At 47.0% G+C, this 12,500-nt stretch overlaps 1 pseudogene across 1 annotated transcript in view; it reads left to right on the forward strand.

The window, feature by feature from the left end:
• Positions 1-12,500, forward strand: part of LOC311247981 — a 45,384-nt pseudogene that overhangs the window by 1,757 nt on the left and 31,127 nt on the right. The window lies entirely within an intron of this gene.

The raw sequence follows: 12,500 nt of genomic DNA on the forward strand, positions 1-12,500 counted from the left end.
TAAAAAAGAAAATGCCAAAACTTAGAAAATAGCGTAGACTTTTTTTTAGGTTTCGTATTTTTTTTTTTTTATTCGAATTTGATTTCGAACTTGTCTACAATTCTGCAACGAATTTCGAATTAGATTTTCTGTTAAAGTGACTATTCAAAACAAACAACAAACTATCTCAAACCAAAACACATGGAGGTTCTTCAGACATAGTTTGCGGTGGTCAGTGTCCGAATGACGTCAGCTCTGTTTACTAGTGGAGCACTGCAACATGTCATCTGCTCATTTGGAAGGCAAGGTTAAGCTAGGACAGGAATGCTGTGTGTGTGTGTGTGTGTGTGTGTGTGTGTGTGTGTGTGTGTGTGTGTGTGTGTGTGTGTGTGTGTGTGTGTGTGTGTGTGTGTGTGTGTGTGTGTGTGTGTGTGTGTGTGTGTGTGTGTGTGTGTGTGTGTGTGTGTGTGTGTGTGTGTGTGTGTGTGTGTGTGTGTGTGTGTGTGTGTGTGTGTGTGTGTGTGTGTGTGTGTGTGTGTGTGTGTGTGTGTGTGTGTAAATGTGCTGTGAGTATGAGTGCCAGTGTGTGGGTAATTTGTTTTCACGTGTCTGTGTGTGCATGTGTGTGTGCATGTGTGTGTGCATGCGTGGGTGTGTGTGTCCAGACTATGACGGATGAGACTAGCAGTGGATCAATGATGAGCACAGTCCCTCGGAAGAACACTGACAGGAGTGCTGACCACACACACACACACACACAACACACACACACACACACACACACACACACACACACACACACACACACACACACACACACACACACACACACACACACACACACACACACACACACACACACACACACACACACACACACACACACACACACACACACACACACACACACACACACACACCACCACTTGACACGTTCCAATACTGACCAAACATACAATATGCAAAGCCCACATTTTATGCATGTAACATGTCAGCTTGAGTCAGAGTACATGTAGGATCAGCCTTTAGCCAAGGTCGACTAGGTTATGACTGTGGTAGAGAGACAGAGAGAGACTGAAAGAGAGAGAGAGACAGAGAGACACAGAGATACAGAGATACAGAGACACAGAGACAGAGAGAGACTGAAAGAGAGAGAGACAGAGAGACACAGAGATACAGAGACAGAGAGACAGAGAGAGAGAGACAGAGAGAGAGACGGAAAGAGAGAGAGAGACACAGAGATACAGAGATACAGAGATAGAGAGACACAGAGATACAGAGATACAGAGACAGAGACAGAGAGAGAGACTGAAAGAGAGAGCGAGACAGAGAGACACAGAGATACAGAGATAGAGATAGAGAGACACAGAGACAGAGAGAGAGACTGAAAGAGAGAGAGACAGAGAGACAGAGAGACACAGAGACAGAGAGACACAGAGACACAGAGATAGAGAGACACAGAGAGACTGAAAGAGAGAGAGACAGAGAGACACAGAGATACAGAGATAGAGAGACACAGAGAGACTGAAAGAGAGAGAGACAGAGAGACACAGAGACACAGAGATAGAGAGACACAGAGAGACTGAAAGCGAGAGAGACAGATAGACAGAGAGACACAGAGATAAAGAGACACAGAGAGACTGAAAGCGAGAGAGACAGAGAGACAGAGAGACACAGAGATAGAGAGACACAGAGAGACTGAAAGCGAGAGACAGATAGACACAGAGATAGAGAGACACAGAGAGAGACTGAAAGAGAGAGAGACAGAGAGACACAGAGATACAGAGATAGAGAGACACAGAGAGAGATAGACTGAAAGAGAGAGAGACAGAGAGACACAGAGATACAGAGATAGAGAGACACAGAGAGAGATAGACTGAAAGAGAGAGAGACAGAGAGACACAGAGATACAGAGATAGAGACACAGAGAGAGAGACTGAAAGAGAGAGAGACAGAGAGACACAGAGACACAGAGATAGAGACACAGAGAGAGAGAGATAGAGACACAGAGAGAGATAGACTGAAAGAGAGAGAGACAGAGAGACACAGAGACACAGAGATAGAGAAACAGAGAGAGACTGAAAGGGGACACACTGTAAAGGCCAGAGCTCTAATCCCCTCACTCTTTTTCGTTTTCATCTCATATATTTTTAAACCATTCTCTCTGTGTTCTTCTTCCATATTCTCTCTCTAAAATCTCTTCGTCTGTCATCTCTTGCACGTCATTTGTTCCATACGTTTTTAACTGGACTTTTCCGACAGAGGGACATGGGGACACAGAGACACAGAGACACAGAGATACAGAGATACAGGGACACAGAGACACAGGGACACAGAGACACAGAGACACAGGGACACAGAGAGACAGAGACACAGAGACACAGAGACACAGGGACACAGGGACACAGAGACACAGGGACACAGAGATACAGGGACACAGAGATACAGAGATACAGGGACACAGAGACACAGGGACACAGAGATACAGGGACACAGAGATACAGAGATACAGGGACACAGAGACACAGAGACACAGGGACACAGAGACACAGAGACACAGAGACCTGCAGACAGAGACACAGAGACACAGAGACACAGAGACACAGGGACACAGAGACACAGAGACACAGGGACACAGAGACACAGAGACACAGGGACACAGAGAGACAGGGACACAGAGATACAGGGATACAGGGACACAGAGACACAGAGACACAGAGATACAGGGATACAGGGACACAGAGACACAGAGACACAGAGATACAGGGATACAGGGACACAGAGACACAGAGACACAGAGACACAGAGATACAGGGACACAGAGAGACAGAGACACAGAGACACAGAGATACAGGGACACAGAGACACAGAGACACAGAGACACAGATACACAGAGACACAGAGAGACAGAGAGAGACAGAGAGAGACAGAGACACAGAGACACAGAGACACAGAGAGACAGAGAGAGACAGAGAGAGACAGAGAGAGACAGAGACACAGAGACACAGAGACACAGAGAGACACAGAGACACAGAGACACAGAGATACAGACACAGAGACACAGAGACACAGAGACAGAGAGACACAGAGACACAGAGACAGAGAGACACAGAGACACATAGACACAGAGAGACAGAGACACAGAGATACAGAGACACAGAGAGACAGAGACACAGAGAGACACAGGGACACAGAGACACAGAGAGACAGAGACACAGAGACACAGAGAGACAGAGACACAGAGACACAGAGACACAGAGACACAGCGAGACAGAGAGACAGAGAGACAGAGACACAGAGACACAGAGATACAGGGACACAGAGACACAGAGAGACAGAGACACAGAGATACAGAGACAGAGAGACACAGAGAGACAGAGACACAGAGACACAGAGACACAGATACACAGAGAGACAGAGACACAGAGAGACAGAGACACAGAGACACAGAGAGACAGAGACACAGAGACAGAGAGACACAGAGAGACAGAGACACAGAGAGACATAGACACAGAGACAGAGAGACACAGAGACAGAGAGACACAGAGACACAGAGACACAGGAACACAGAGACAGCGACACAGAGACACAGAGACACAGAGACACAGGGACACAGAGACACAGAGACACAGATACACAGAGACACAGAGAGACAGAGACACAGAGACACAGAGACACAGAGAGACACAGAGACACAGAGACACAGAGACACAGGGACACAGGCAGAAATCGTAAAAACATATACCTTTATTGAACAGGTGTGGCAAGATGTTACCAGCTCACTGTGTGTGTGTGTGTGTGTGTGTGTGTGGGGGGGGGGGGGGGGGTGGTTGGGGGTGACTGGTTGAACCTGTGTGTGCATTGATTATTTTGATGCACAACAGGTGCGCAGCCACACCTGCTCCCAGGTCTAATTAGCTTGACCCAGGGCAGGTGTTGCTGCTTAAGCCAGCCATCCCCACACCACATTAACATACAAGAGGGTTTGGTCAGAAGTCTGTTTAGAGAAGTCGGTACCCTCCGCCGCCATCTTGATAACGGGGACTAATAAGAGAGAGAGTGGCAGTTTTAAGAGGTTGATGGTTTAATAAAATAATCAATCAATCTAACAAGACCTGATATGGAGTCATCCACATCTAAGAATCTGACATATATACCATTGTTTTGAAGTCTGGTAAATTACTGACAACACAGAGTGGCTAATTCGGTCAAAAAGGACGCAAAAATCTATGCATGCACCATCCAGTGGTTTCTACCACACATAGTCCTTAGTTACCATGGCAATCACTCACTGGAAAATTCCCAGTTTTTTTGCAGAGATCGTTGTTAATTTAAAACAGCAACTCACATTTCTAAGACAGTGTAGTTAAAAACCATTTTTTTGGAGGAATATTAAAGGGAGTAATATTCTGAGATTAACCTCTTGAACAGATCCGCCCGGTATTGGGCCGAGATTTATTTCAAATCACAAATAGATAAATACAGTACGTATTAAGTTTTCAAAGTAAATACCCTAACCCTATCAAAACAGCAGGGAAGGTGTATATTTTCAGCACTACGTTTGTTTAGCAAGGATTTTAAGTGTTATTAGTGAAATAATGAGCTTGTAAAAATCTCTGCTGATCCATAGATGTATGACTTGGACATAATAAGGTGATTTATAGGCCTGATATTCTATATTCTATATTCATCTATGTGTCCGGATGGCAAAATGCAGTACTGTATCTACAAAAAACCCTGTAAATCATCTGCCCTTTGTTAAATTTGCAATGTTACACTTTTGGTCAATGTTAGCATGGTGTTATTCACCGTCAAAGATGAATTCATTACAATTTACTCAAGCATAGTAACAGACACAATATTTCTGACACTGGTACTACATCCCCTGGGGTCCATAGCTGTCCCTAGATACCAAGAACATGCAAATGGACCTTGTAGAAGTGGAGCAATCTTCCATTTACTTAGGTACGTATTTTTTGGCGAATTTTCTGAAAATATGGCTAGGGCTTAAGAGGTTAAGAGGTCAGAAAGTCAGAAAAAACGAATTCTCTAAGATTAAAGTAATACATTCATGAGAAAATAACTCACAGCAAACACCTCCTGCTGTCGTCAGTATGTCCTCATTTACGTCAAGCAATTTGAAAGCCACCATAAAGCCTCTGGTACTCTGCCAAACTTCTGTTCTCCCTCTTCTAATTGCTTTAATCCTTTCTCTGTGTCTCTCTATCTCTGTCTCTCTCCGTGTCTCTCTCTCCTCCATGTCTCTCTGTCTCTCTCCGTGTCTCTCTCTCTCTCTCTCTCTCTCTCTCTCTCTCTCTCTCTCTCTCTCTCTCTCTCTCTCCATGTCTCTCCATGTCTCTCTCTCTCCCTGTCTCTCTCTCACTCTCTCTCTCTGTGTCTATCTGTCTAGCTGCCTCTAAGTCTGCATCATGCATACAACATAAACATGTAAAGGTTTTGGTGACCTGCCAACACCAGACTGAGGGGGTTAGCGATATGATGTGTGATATAAATAAGAGGAATGACACAGATGATAATGATGATGACGATGATGATCAGGGCCGGACTGGGGAAAAAATTCATACCGGGAGATATAGCGCGAAATATAGCCCCAGTCAGGCCACTTTTTAAGCAGGGGGTCTGGGGGTCCCCCACCAGGAATTTTTTTGTTACAAAGACTTAATTTCCTGCATTCTGGTGAATTTTAGTGCATGTGAATCACAAACTAATGAGCCAACAATTGCTTAGTACAATGTACTGTTATGGACCTTAAATAAAACTGTTGTGGCACTAGCAATGCTACTCTGTGGGGCGGCTTTGGCTCAGGGGTAGAGCGGGTCGTCCAATGATCGAAGGGTTGGTGGTTCGAATCCCGCTCAAGCCCATGTCCATCCCATCGCCGTTGTGTCCTTGGGCAAGACACTTAACCTACTTGCCTGGTATGAATGTGTATGCATGTGAATGAATGTTGGTGGTGGTCGGAGGGGCCGTAGGCGATGATTATTCGCCACGCTTCCGTGAGTCTGCCTCAGGGCAGCTCTGGCTGCAATTGTAGCTTACCACCACCGGTATGACTGTGTATGAACGAATAATGGACTCTGTGAAGCGCTCTGGGTGTCATGAAGAGCGCTATATAAATCCAAGTCATTATTATTATTACTCTCTCCACCTTCAAAAAGAAAAAAGCAAGAGCACAACATATTTTTCTATTTACTATTATAATACAGTTAACCACTCTCTGCTGTAAGGGCCTTTCTTTTTCGTTGTTTTATCCCTCTCTCCTCCACCCTTTCTCTTTCTTCCACTGTCCATCTTGACATCAACGTTAATTGACTTTCGCTCTCTGATCTCTACCGAGTTCCTCACTACCAGGCTCATTGCCTGGCTGTTATTCTGCATCTGAGTGCCGTCTGCCATTCCATTCGCCGCCTCCGCTGTCAATCAGTTGTATCGCCTGGTCCCGCCTCCACCAATCACAAGCGGCAGCATGGCTCCATTGTGTGTGTGTGATCCGCGTGAGGGAGAGAGTCAGATAGTTCTCCAACTCTGTCGCAGACAGTGAAATCCTGGTTGTTCCCCACCCATCTAGGTTATCTAACTATCGCGCCGCGCCGCCGCCACAACTAGAAACAATGACCTGGCAAAAAAATTAAAAAAATTATAATATTTTTTTTTTCTTTTTTTCTTTATAGTTTTTTTTTTATCTGTGCAGGCCAGGCCACCGGGAAAACTCCCGGTGCTCCCGATGGCCAGTCCGGGCCTGATGATGATACAATAACAGGATATGCTTGTGTCAGAGAGAGAGAGAGAGAGAGAGAGAGAGAGAGAGAGAGAGTTGTGTGTGTTCATGTGTCTGAGTGTGTGTGTGTCTAGTCATAGGAAGTGAATCTGAGCGACCCCCGAGATACAAATAAATATTTCAGAAAACTTTTCTTCAAGAGCACTTCTATGAATAGCATATTTGCTAATGACTTCACAATGCAATAAGTATCAACATTTGATCACAGTCATAGAAAATAATGTATAGAATGGGATATTTCCATACACATCAATGCCATGAGCTGTGACTAAGCAGTTAAAAAATATTTTAAACAATTACGAATTATGTTTCTATTGAGGTTTGCTGCATTAATATCCCCAAAAATCTCCAGTAAAGTGTAATTGTTTTGCCCAAAAGAAGTATTGACAATAGTCACTAAGACCATAGAATCAGTGAGTGATGTGCAATGATTAACAAAGAAGGCTTGACAGTCAGGTAAATGTTTGTTTCTCTACACACAGTGGGCTGTATTCATCCATATTTCATTGAGTGTAAACTGAAGAGTTTAGGGTCAATTGTCGCTACACACTTTGGGCTGTTTATTAATATTTCACTGAGTACTTTAACGCATTAATCCAAGAGTTTAGGGTCAAGTGTCTTTACACACACCGGGCTGTGTTTAGCAATATACATACACACACACACACACACACACACACACACACACACACACACACACACACACACACACACACACACACACACACACACACACACACACACACACACACACACACACACACACACACACACACACACACACACACACACACACACACACACACACACACACACACACACACACACACACACACACACACACACACACACACACACACACACACACACACACACACACACACACACACACACACACACGCCTGCTCATCACTTCTCAATAATTGCGGATATGATATCATGGCATCACAAGATTTCAAGATTCAAGATTCAAGAGGTTTATTCATCACATACATACACAAGACATATACTGTAGACAGGGCTGTACAGTGCGACATATATTAGTCGTTATGCCAATTCCCTTCCTGATCATTGCACACATTGCCCCACTGTTGGCCTAGGGAGGGTGTAGAACTACCACATGCCTCCTCCGATACATGTGGAGTCAGCCAGCCGCTTCTTTTCACCTGACAGTGAGGAGTTTCACTGGGGGAACGTAATTTCCCCCAGATCCCCTCCCTGCTGAACAGGCAACCCCGACCGACCAGTAGGAGTCGCAGTTTTACAACAACCAGGACACATACCCCACCGGCTTCCCACCCGCTAACACTGCCAATTGTGTTAGTAGGGACGACTGACCAAGCCGGAGGTACCGCTGACAGCTGGATTCGATCCCAGAGTCTCTGCGGTGGTATGCGAGTGCTCAGTCTACTGCGCTACCCAGCCGCTCCTAGCTGTTTTCTTTTATCTTCACTCCTGATTCCAACTGAGCGACTGCTCCCTCCCTCGTCTTTCCCTACGACAAAACTCCAAGCTTCCCAGGCCACTGAATCAACACCCCCCCCCCCTTTGGGCATGCACTGCGCTGCCCTGGCTACTAAATCAACCCCCCCCCCCCCCTTTGGGCATGCACTGCACTGCCCTGGCTACTAAATCAACCCCCCCCCCCTTTGGGCATGCACTGCCCTGGCTACTAAATCAAAACACACCCTCACTCCTCATAAATACTGACCTTCGACCAAATTAAGTGCACGCTTTTGATTTAGCTCAATCAATAGCTCTGCTGCCATTCAGGCTGACTGCCGAGCACAGGAGTAGTGGTTCTGCCGAGCACAGGACTAGTGGTTCTGCCGAGCACAGGACTAGTGGTTCTGCCGAGCACAGGACTAGAGGTTCTGCCGAGCACAGGACTAGTGGTTCTGCCGAGCACATGACTAGTGGTTCTGCCGAGCACATGACTAGTGGTTCTGCCGAGCACAGGACTAGTGGTTCTGCCGAGCACAGGACTAGTGGTTCTGCCGAGCACAGGAGTAGTGGTTCTGCCGAGCACAGGACTAGTGGTTCTGCCGAGCACAGGACTAGTGGTTCTGCCGAGCACAGGACTAGTGGTTCTGCCTAGCACAGGACTATCTATCTATCTATCTATACCAAACCCAAACCCTCTCCCCACTTGCTCTCTCATTTTCTGTCTCTCGCTCCATCACTCTCTCAATCCTACCCTCTCTCCATCTCTCACCCACATCTCTCCTTCATGTCTGTCCTCTCTTTATCTATTGTCTCCTCTCTCTCTCCTCACTCCTTTATCTATAATTCTATTTTTCCACTCTGTATCTTCCTCTTTCTCTCTCTATTGTTCACTAACTCAATGCATCCCCCCCCCCCTCTCTCCCTCCCACTGTTTCCATCCTTTCTTTCTTTCATATGTGACAAATAACAACAATCTTAATAAAAGGCTATGGGAAATCCCCTTGTCAGTGAGAGCTTAGAGGAGAGAGAGAGGGGGAGGGAGAGAGAGAGAGAGAGAGAGAGAGAGAGAGAGTGTGTGTGTGTGTGTGTGTGTGTGAGTGAGAATTAATGTGCGTGTGTGTGTGTGTGTGTGTGTGTGTGTGTGTGTGTGTGTGTGTGAGAGAGAGAGTGAGAGAGCTTCAGATGATAATAAACCCCATCATGGGGAAAGAGGGACTAAAGAGAGAGAGAGAGAGAGAGAGAGAGAGAGAGAGAGAGGACTCAGCCCCAATCCCCCTGATATCTCTCCTCTAGCTACACACACACACACCCACACACACACACACACACACACACACACACACACACACACACACACACACACACACACACACACACACACACACACACACACACACACACACACACACACACACACACACACACACACACACACACACACACACACACACACACACACACACACACACACACACACACACACACGCACATTAATTCTCACACACACACACACACACACTCTCTCTCTCTCTCTCTCTCACCTATGCCTGCCTTTGCATCTTTCAGACTGCGTATAGACGAGCCTTCTTGGTAGCATGAAGAGAGACGCTTCAGAGAGACGCTTCAGGGAGACACTTCAGAGAGACGCTTCAGAGAGACACTTCAGAGAGACGCTTCAGAGAGACGCTTCAGGGAGACACTTCAGAGAGACGCTTCAGAGAGACGCTTCAGAGAGACGCTTCAGAGAGACGCCGCTTCAGAGAGACGCTTCAGAGAGACGCTTCAGAGAGACGCTTCAGAGAGACGCTTCAGAGACGCTTCAGAGAGCGCTTCAGAGAGACGCTTCAGAGAGACGCTTCAGGGAGACGCTTCAGAGACGCTTCAGAGAGACGCTTCAGAGAGACGCTTCAGAGAGACGCTTCAGAGAGACACTTCAGAGAGACGCTTCAGAGAGACGCTTCAGAGAGACGCTTCAGAGAGATGCTTCAGAGAGACGCTTCAGAGAGACGCTTCAGAGAGATGCTTCAGAGAGACGCTTCAGAGAGACACTTCAGAGAGACGCTTCAGAGAGACGCTTCAGAGAGACGCTTCAGAGAGACGCTTCAGAGAGACGCTTCAGAGAGACGCTTCAGGGAGACGCTTCAGAGACGCTTCAGAGAGACGCTTCAGAGAGACACTTCAGAGAGACGCTTCAGAGAGACGCTTCAGAGAGACGCTTCAGAGAGACGCTTCAGAGAGACGCTTCAGAGAGACGCTTCAGAGAGACGCTTCAGGGAGACGCTTCAGAGAGACGCTTCAGAGAGACGCTTCAGAGAGACACTTCAGAGAGACACTTCAGAGAGACGCTACAGTGAGACGCTTCAGAGAGACGCTTCAGAGAGACGCTTCAGAGACGCTTCAGAGAGACGCTTCAGAGACGCTTCAGAGAGACGCTTCAGAGACGCTTCAGAGAGACGCTTCAGAGAGACGCTTCAGAGAGACGCTTCAGAGACGCTTCAGGGAGACGCTTCAGAGAGACGCTTCAGAGAGACGCTTCAGAGAGACGCTTCAGAGAGACGCTTCAGGGAGACGCTACAGTGAGACGCTTCAGAGAGACGCTTCAGAGAGACGCTTCAGAGAGACGCTTCAGAGAGACGCTTCAGGGAGACGCTTCAGAGAGACGCTTCAGAGACGCTTCAGTGAGACGCTTCAGAGAGATGCTTCAGAGAGACGCTTCAGAGACGCTTTAGAGAGACGCTTCAGAGACGCTTCAGAGAGATGCTTCAGAGAGACGCTTCAGAGAGACGCTTCAGAGAGACGCTTCAGAGAGACGCTTCAGAGAGACGCTTCAGAGAGACACTTCAGAGAGACGCTTCAGAGAGACGCTTCAGAGACGCTTCAGAGAGACGCTTCAGAGACGCTTCAGAGAGACGCTTCAGAGACGCTTCAGAGAGACACTTCAGGAAGACGCTTCAGAGAGACGCTTCAGGGAGACGCTTCAGAGAGACGCTTCAGAGACGCTTTGTCTGAATGTAGCCTCACACAGTTCAAGTGTGCGTACAGTAGCTACATGCAGAGGCACATGCACAGATAATGGACTGCGTTTATATCCAAAGTGTTTTACAACTCACTCCCTCATACGTTCACACAAGGTGCCAACTCAAACCTTTATTTATTCTTAAAAAGACAATTGAGGGGCGGCTAAGTGGCGCAGTGGGCAAGGCGCTCGCCACTAGTGCAGGAGATGCTGGGTTCGAGCCCAGCTCTCGGCATTGCTACCAGCTTGGCTGGTCATTCATACTAACACAATTGGCAGTGTTAGGGGTGGGAAAGCTGGTGGGTGGGTCCTGGTCGTTGTAAACAGCGACTCCTACAGTTCGGTTTGGGCGCCTGCTCAGCGAGGAAAGGATCTAAGGGGGGTAGTGTGATCCTTCCACACGTTACACCCTCTCAGTGAGAGTCCGCGCTGCCAGGTGAAAAGAAGCGGTTGATTGGCTACACGTGTGTTGGAGGAAGCACGTGGTAGCCTCCACTCTCCCAGACCGACTGTGGGGGGTAAGTGCGCAGCGCCCAGGAAGGGGATTGGGAATTGGCATAACGACTAACATTGGGATGGGAGAAAAACGGAGGAAAAAGGAGGGGGGAAAAGATAAAAAATAAAAATAAAAGACAATTGAGGTCATCCTCATTTTCAATGTCGTCGAGACTTTACAGACATTTTAATGCACACATTTCTACAATATAACAATAACATATTATTGAAACAGACACACAAAAGCTCTCTGTACTGTATCTCTCTCTCTCACACACACATACACACACATACACACACACACACACACACTGAGCGAGAAAGAAAATTTCCAACCACACACACACACACACACATACGCACACTTGTAGACCACTCTCTCTCTCTCTCACACACACACACACACACACACACACACACACACACACACACACACACACACACACACACACACACACACACACACACACACACACACACACACACACACACACACACACACACATACACACAAATTTACACATATTGTCTGTTTTATCATACTGTGTACTATAATTGTTCTCACTCCCAGACACAATATTTCTCTCACTCACATGTATAATCTCAGCTAGAGGTCTATCACATTTCTCCCATTTTCTGTCATACACACACACACACACTCCATCACACTTAACCCCCCCCCCCCCACACACACACGTACAATCACACCCACCCACCAACCCCTACACACACACATTCCATCACACCCACCCACCCACCCACCGA

Source organism: Notolepis coatsorum, assembly GCF_963971535.1.
Source record: "Notolepis coatsorum genome assembly, chromosome: 1".
Taxonomy (NCBI): Eukaryota; Metazoa; Chordata; class Actinopteri; order Aulopiformes; family Paralepididae; genus Notolepis; species Notolepis coatsorum.